Source organism: Rhinopithecus roxellana, chromosome 3, assembly GCF_007565055.1.
Source record: "Rhinopithecus roxellana isolate Shanxi Qingling chromosome 3, ASM756505v1, whole genome shotgun sequence".
NCBI lineage: Eukaryota > Metazoa > Chordata > Mammalia > Primates > Cercopithecidae > Rhinopithecus > Rhinopithecus roxellana.
This window is the reverse complement of record NC_044551.1, coordinates 3,120,245-3,128,694: the sequence shown is the minus strand read 5'-3', so window position 1 is coordinate 3,128,694 and position 8,450 is coordinate 3,120,245. Positions and strand designations below refer to the sequence as shown.

Here is an 8,450-nt window from a genome sequence, read left to right as displayed (position 1 = left end):
TATAAAACTTTAGAAAGAAAATACTGAAGAAGATCTTCCTGACCTATAGATAAGCAAAGAATTCTTAAACTTGACACCAAAAGCATGATGCATAAAAGAAAACAAACAATGTATTGGACTCATCAAAATTAAAAATTTTTGCTCTGTTTAAATATTCCATTAAGAAAATAAAAATAAATTCATAGCCTTGGAAAAATTATTTGCAAATCACATATCCCACAAAGGCTTTGTATCCAGTATCTGTCTGTCTGTCTGTCTATCTGTCTACTTATCTATCCATCCATTCATCTATCTATCTGTATATATATATAGATATATATACACACATATATATACACACACATATATATACACACACACACACACGCACTCTTTAAACTCAACAAGAAAATAATCCCATTTGAAAATGGGGAAAAGATCTGAACAAATACATATCTAAAAGATGGCAGAGAAGCACATGAAAAGATGTTTAACATTATTAACCCTTGGGGAAATACAATTAAAGTCACCATGAGATACTCCAGCATACCTATCAGAATGCCTAAAGTAAAAAATACAATACCAAGTGCTGACAAGGATGAGGAACAACTGGGTCTCAGATATTGTTGGTAGAAATGTAAAGTGGTATGGCTAGTCAGGAATACAGTTTGGAATTTCTTATAAAGTTAAACATATACTTCCCATATGATCTGGCAACCCCAGTCCTGGATGTTTATCCCAGAGAAATGAAAACTTACGTTAAACAAAACCCAGTACACAAATTATTCATAGCAGCTTTATTTCTAATAGGCAAAAAGTAGAAACAACACAAATGTCCTTCAACAAGTGAATGAATAAACAAACTGTGGTGTATCTATATAAGCAAATACTGCTCAGACAAAAAATAAAAAGGATGCATGTAACAACTTGAATGGATGTCAAGGGTATCAGGCTGAGAGATAAAAAACATCAGTCTCAAAAAACTACCTACCATGTGATTCAACTTATATAACATTCTCAATATGACACAATTATAGAGATGTGGAATGGATCAGTGGTTGCCAGGTGTTAGGGTTGGAGGGGAGAGGGCATGAGGGAGCTTGTTTGGGCTAAAGGAATAATTCTACATACTGATTGTATCTACTGCTGGTTACAAATATCTCAACATGTAACAACATTTCTTAGAACATTTCATACATCAAGAAAAAAAGTGCATATAAAAACTGGTGAAATCGAAAAAGGTCCGTAGTTTGTTTAGTCAATAGTATTGTACCAATGCCAATTTCCTGATTTTTTATACTTGTACTGTAGTTATGTAACATGTTATTTTGGGGGGAATCAGGGTGAAGGATTCACAGGAACTCTGTACTATTTTTGCAACTTATCCATGAGCCTAAAATTAATTCAAATAAAAAGGAAAAAGCTAGGGTTTCCATTAACCAGCATTAAAAAGACTGCACATAGAATAAGTTTTACAGGAGGAGATGAGGGGTTCAATTTTGACGTTCTAAATTTCAGATGTCCAGTACAAATGCTTATGTGCAAGCCTGGAGTTTGGGAAGGGAATCTGAATGAAATATGCATTTGGGAAATTATGTTTAAAACCATGAGACTAGATAGGCTCATCTAGGACAGGAATGTAGATCAAGAAGAAAAGAGGAGCAAGGACTGGCCTTGGGGTATTCCACTACCAGACAACAGGAGAGAACAGAGTGAACTCTTGGGAGGTAATAGTTCCACGTTTACGATTTTCCTTTTTGTGAAAGCTTTTTAGGGTGAGTGTGAGTGTGTGTGTGTGTTGACAGAGCTCTGTTCCAATTCGATTGTTCCAGTCTACCAGATTTACTGGTAGATTTGAACCTCTTTCAGTTACCGTGGATTTCTTTCTCTTTCTTTGTATCTTAGATATTTTTATTTGTTCATATTTGTTACTTATCAGGAATGACTGAAATAAAAAATGTAATTCAGTCCCATAATCATAATCATAATCATCATTACCACTGTCATCATGATAGAAATGGCTTTAAGTGAGAACTGGTCATATGAATATTATTGCTTCTGATTTTCAACAGTACATAGTTGCCATTAATGAATGCACAACCCAGAGTCTATCAACAAGGCTCAAGATATTTTATGTAATATAACATGCCTGTTCACAGGGGAAAAAAACCGAGGAAATAACTTATGTGTACTTCTTGATTTTATCACATAAGAAAAGCACAAAAGCACCATCCATGCCTCTGAGAATGTTGGACCATGCACCTTTGAGAAAAGCTTTGTCTCCTTCATCATGAGCAATTTTCCTCCAGCAGTCAAGAATGCCTGCGTACAGAATATCAGTTCCTTTGTACCCTGACCACATCATCTTGTGGTGGCAAACAGTGTCAAATGGATAGGAATGACTTTCTATCCCAGCAATGCCAGTGACAGATTGTGTGATCATCCAGCTGATGAAGATATTAGTGTTCTTGGGATCTGGAAGAATTCCTTTTGCAATGTCACTGATACCAAAGTAGGAAGCTTGGTAGATGATAATACCCCACACTGACACATTAAAGCCTTGGTGCAGTCTCTTAATTCCATTGGATTTGTAGATCTTAACCAGGCAGTTACTGAGGCTTCTGGATTCCCTTCCAGCTCTAGCTTTACCCACAGTAGCTGCTAGATGGGTACAAGGTCAAGCAGCTGCAAAAATCAAGAAAGTACACCACACGCAAGAATGTGGCCCAGTGGCATCAGTGGGGGCCAGATAGCCTGCAATGTAGCACCACAACTGGGGCCTCTTGTCCACCCGACCTGGGAAGATCTGCCTCTATTTACCTCGGGCAAAGTTGACAGCCTAGATGGGTAAGTTTCTGATGACACTGGCCAGGTTACTATGGCAGAAGGACAGGACTCCCTGCTCCTTGGTATGAACCACAGAGTCTGTCAAGCCCTTGCATTGCTTATCTGCGGTGGTCTGCTTGCTGGTGTGCTGTACTTGCAGCAGCAGCAACTTGACCCACTTGATGGGCACTGCTGTGGTCTTGGATATGGCTGCAGCCACCCCACCTGCCAGAAAGTCCTTGGAGAAGGTCACAGTGGCATCTGTCATGTTGAAAGGAAAGAGGAGGCTGGCAGCTGTGAGATGGGACTCGACTGGGAACGAGCTTTGATTCTGGGGCTCTGGGCAGACTTCCTTCTCTTTTCCTCTGTATTTCATCAATTCTGGTAACAATTTACAGGAGATCAGTAGGAATGCCCCTCACTTCCCCTCATCTATTGAACTCAGCTCAATGATTTTACAAACTGTGATTTTTTTTCAATTCCTGCTACCACTAGGGATCATGTGTGGTCGTATCAATGCTTTGGGAAAAATGAACATTGGTTCCATTAAAAGAGGATGGAACGTATGTTGTGAGACTACTTCCCCTAAGGGGAAGATAAACACAAAATCTGATTCACATTTAGGAAACATTTTTTTACTTTCCTGAAATCATTGTTCATTTATGATCAGTATCTACTCTTACCATTTTATTTTGAAACAAAAGTTCTATATCCTTTGTCACCATTTTTCCATTATCGTTGCTGTTAAAAAATTAATCTACCTAATTAACTAGCGTTCACTTAATAGACAAATCATGATAATTGTTTTAAGGTTTAGGAATGCAGCCTTGCTTAGAGGGAAGCTTATAATAACTAATGCATGTGTTAGGAAACAAGAAGGGCTGAAAATCAATGATCTTAGCATTCATCTCAAGAAGTTAGAAAAAGAACAGCAAATTAGAACTAAACAAAGGGGAGAAAAGGTATAATAAAAATGAAAGCAGAAAATAAGAGATATAGAGCAAACACATAATATAATAGAAAAGTTCAACCCAAACAAAAGTTATCTCTGTGCAGGAAAGTTTGATAAGGACAAAAAAGAAAAGCTATAATTGTCAACATCAGGAATTAAGAATGGAACATTACTTTAGATCCTATTGGTATTAAATTATGTATGAGGATACTATAAAAATTTATTCCAATGAATTTAAAAAATGGCACAACTTAATTACTAGTAAAGAACGATTTACCAAACTGACACCTATTTCTGACATGAGTAGAAATAGAATATATGAGCCATCATTTTGTAACTCACCTATTCATATTCTCAGTCTATATTCAAATGGGATGTTTGTTTTTTAAAAAATTGATTCATGGAATTTCTTTCGTTTGTTGAACTTTTTCTTTCTAAATTTTTTTTGCTATTATTCTCAGTCTATCCTTGTATGTTTTCTTCCAGTTTATGATGATGACGATGATGTGTTTTTAAAATTAATTCTTTAAAACTTCTGGAACTACATTTGATGTGTGATGTGAAGCAAAGGATCAATTGTTTCCCCCCTGCCGCCCCGGCCCCATAGCTGATTTTCTCAACATCATTTAAAATATGATCAATATTTTCTTCCACTGGTTTCTGATGCTCCCTTGATCAAATACTTAAAGTTTGTGTATACTAGTGTCTGTTTCTCTTTTTACTTCTTTGTTAATTCTTCTGTAAAATTGCTCCTTAAGGTTTTTTTTTCTGCCTTTCACACCTTTTAGAACATTAATTTTACCATGTTAAAAAAATCCCATGGAATTTATTCAGTTGTTTTTTTTTAAAACTATATGCTTTGGAGGTGAAAATCCAGACATTTTCACAAAGTTAATGTGTCAAACTTAAGAAAAGATCAGATTTTGTACTCTGACATGTATTATCTCTAAAATGTTAATAGTAATATTTGATAGATTTGTTGGAAAGATACAATAAAATATAAAATATATAAAATCCCTTGAACAATCCTTGGTATAGCTGGGTAATAACTCCCAATATTCATTGCCTTCAGTGAATGCTGACTATTGGCTCACACTTCTGTTGATAAAATAAAAAATAAAATAAAATTTGCCTTTTATTAGTATTAGAAGTATTTGATCTTTACATCCTTTTATGCAAGCATCTCTCTTCTTTTATATAAATATTTTATTCCCTTAGCAAAATTCAATTTTTTTTTCATATTAATCACACACTTTTTGGTTAGGTTTATTCATAAATATTTTATGCTTTATACTGTTGTTTTATATAAACTGGGTTTTCTCTTGTTTTGTCTTTTTGATCATTGATGCTATTAGGCAAGACTGAAAATGTATATTTATCTTGTATCAAATTACTTTGCTGAAGTCTAAAAAATTAATTTGAGACATTTTCAATTCTCATATGGGCTATATAAGATTATCTTGTGTCCTTATTTCTAATAAAGTGTTTATTTTTTGTTTCTATTCCTTAATTTTTGAATTGAATTCAAAAGAAGAATGAGAGTGATATAGCTCTTGTTTTGATCCTTAATTTTAATGAAGTGCCTCTATCATTTTACTCTAAGTTACTGTGTTGGTTGTTGGTTTAAAGTAGTATTTGTTACCATGTCGAGAAAGTACCAGCTATGACTCTCAGGCTGCAAACTCAGGTGGGCAAGGAAAGTGACTAAAGTAAATTTGTATTTTGAGCCTTTATTCTGCCAGATGGCAAGACCTTCATCTCAGTTAATTAAGGGTTTTCTCTCTTTTTTCCAGGGAACTTACATTGTGCCAAGGCACGCGGGGAGAGTGGGGATCTGATCCTGTGCAATCTCCTCCTCCTTTTACCTATCGCTCTATTTCTGTCCTCCCAGTTCTTCTTAAATCAATCAGCAAAGGTGGGAGAGGCTGGGTAGGGAGGAGCAGCAGGGATTGGGGTATTCTTTCTTGTCTGTTTCTCTCACAGATTGCATTGGGGTATGGTAGAAAGCAAGGAACATTCAGAGAAGTTTTCCTTGCCCTGATTCTTCTTCTCTTTCCTTGACAGCTTGTCCCCTACCCTAAATTTCACAACTCACTAGCTGTGGGGTGAAGTCAAAGGTGGAGCGTGGAATGTGGAATGGTGGGGATGAGAAGGTCGGGGAGGAGCCGGGCAACTGTGGGAGGAGAGGGGAGGATAGAAGAAAGGACAATTCCAGTAGCAAGTAGAAAGAGGGCATAGGTCTAGGACAGCGTAGGCTGGCTGCTCTTCTGTTGATACCATTAGAAAAATAAAATAAATTTTGCCCTTTATTAGCATTTCACATAAGGAAATTTGCTGGCTATTCCTAGTGAGAGACATCTTTGATTTCAATCAGAAATTATAAAAAAGGAAAAAGTAGGTGTAACTTAACTTCCCCTTTTTAATATTTCATGTATATGTAAATATAGATCTCGTATACATATAAATACATATATACATGAATGTAGATTTCATGAATTTTGTATGTATGTTCTGTAAATATTCTGAAAAAATATATAAATTTGTATTTTGAACTCTCATTCTGTATGAACCTTCATATATGTGTGTGAAACTTTCATATAAAGGGCAGCTTTGACATGTGCCATTGATTTTGATACATGTCACTTGGAAGAACAGAGGTAAATGATTTATTTTGTGAGAATGTGTTTAAACAACAGAGTGTTTTGATTTACTTTGGAAGAAAAGCTTGCTCTCCATTCTACCTGTCCCTTGGAGAATGCAGCAGGCAGGATGGCTGCACTGGGGGACCACGCTCAGCAATGCAGTCTCCTTTCTCCAGATCGCACATTGTCATTTAGTTTTGAAGCTGCAGTTTTGTGCTGTTATTTTTTCTTCTCCATCTGATTCATTCTGAGTCATGGGAGGCACATTCTCATTGCTATGAGGTACACTGCAGAGAGGGCTCACTTGCTTGTTCTGCACCATTAAATTCTTGCTGTGTCTTTCTATCAGAAATGGTTTGAGGAGTCACAGCACAGAAAAAAAAAAGGGAGTATGAGCATTGTGCTTGGGAAGATTCAGACTAGGAGAAATAGGATTAATAAAGTGTTCTTTTTGTGTGTGTGTGAACTAATGTGCTTGATGGACAACTAAATCACTCTGTCTTTCATTGTTCTCAAGCAAACAGGGAACCACTCAACAATGGCATTCTCTACTGATAAAGCATTTCATTCGAGCATGCCAGTTTTCCAGGCAAGGGGTGAGGGGTCTGTGAGATCACCTTGGTGTCAAAACAACATGATCAAATGTCAAATGTCCTTGGTCATCTTCCCCAAATGTATTAGCTTATAATCTGTCAGCAAGGAATTGAAGGCTATCATTCCAGTCAAACTGAAGGGACATGATTTTCCAAAATATAGGAGGTTTCTGTTCATTAAGAACCCACCGGTGCTGAACATAGCTTGAAATTTTTAATTTGAAGAAAAGTGGTCCTGTTACTACCAAGGAGATAGAACGAGGGCAATATACTTTGAGGATATTAAAAGCTAGACTAGAATGAAAGTATGGTGCAGTTATCTCCTTTTCTCCCTTTTTTCCGTGCTTAATACAATTATTTTAAACATAAATATGGTGCGTTTTAGAACATGGAGGCAGTGAATCAAAAACTCATTATTTGACCTCTCTTTTGCCTCAAAACGTTTAAATCTAATTGATTTGCTGTAGTAGTAATAATTCCATTCACAAGAGACAAAAGCCATAACATCAATAAAATGATAGACAAATGTAATTTGTTGCATTAGTGGCAAGCAACTGGAACAAAATATAGTAGTAATTTAGAAACCATTCTGTATTTATGTGCATGCTTCCTATTAAAAAGAAATGCACAGAATGGAAGGACATAGGGGATAACATATTTTCCCATTGAGATGAGTCCTTTTATTTGAGATTTCTTCTATTGTTTTAAATTATAAAAAAGCATATTTGCCCCTGTAACTGCAGCTTGCAGTAGAATCCATTTTCAGCACTTTTGAATTCAGCTCACATAGCCTTCTTGTAGGCTACAAGGAGGTTCAAGCTGTTCTAAAATAGTCATCACGATCCATTACACTCTGTTCCCTGTAGCTTTTGTTCCCAGTTGCGTGTGATACTGTAATTTTGAAAGAAAATTTAAAATACGTGCTGAGTTTACACATGGAAGGGTTATAGTTTCATTTGTTCAAAGCATTTTTGCATATACTATCCAAAATCTAGTATGAATAATCCAGGACAAAGGTAACATCTCAAAACAGGACATATCAAATTAATATTTCTTTATGTTAAAATAAACACCTTAGGAGAAAAATGCCAAGTTTACATGTGGCATTTTGACTTGGTTTACATGTGGGAAATAGAAAATTAAAGCCAATAATTTAAACCCTAAAGATTTACTACAAATACCTGTATCACCAAAGTAAAAGCATTTTGTGTAAGAACACATTAAAAACTTCTTTAAAAATTGTATTCTTGGCCAGACGCGGTGGCTCATGCCTGTAATCCCAGCACTTTGGAAGGCTGAGGCTGGTGGATCACCTGAGGTCAGGAGTTTGAGACCAGCCTGGCCAGCATGGTGAAACCCCATCTCTACTAAAAATACAAAAAGTAGCTGGACGTGGTGGTGGGTGCCTGTAATCCCAGCTACTCGGGAGCCTGAGGCAGGAGAGTTGCTCGAACCTGG

At 36.3% G+C, this 8,450-nt stretch overlaps 1 pseudogene; it reads right to left on the bottom strand.

The window, feature by feature from the left end:
• Nucleotides 1-2,161: 2,161 nt before the first annotated feature.
• LOC104653748 lies at nt 2,162-3,073 on the bottom strand (annotated as a pseudogene).
• Between the last annotated feature and the right edge of the window lie 5,377 nt (nt 3,074-8,450).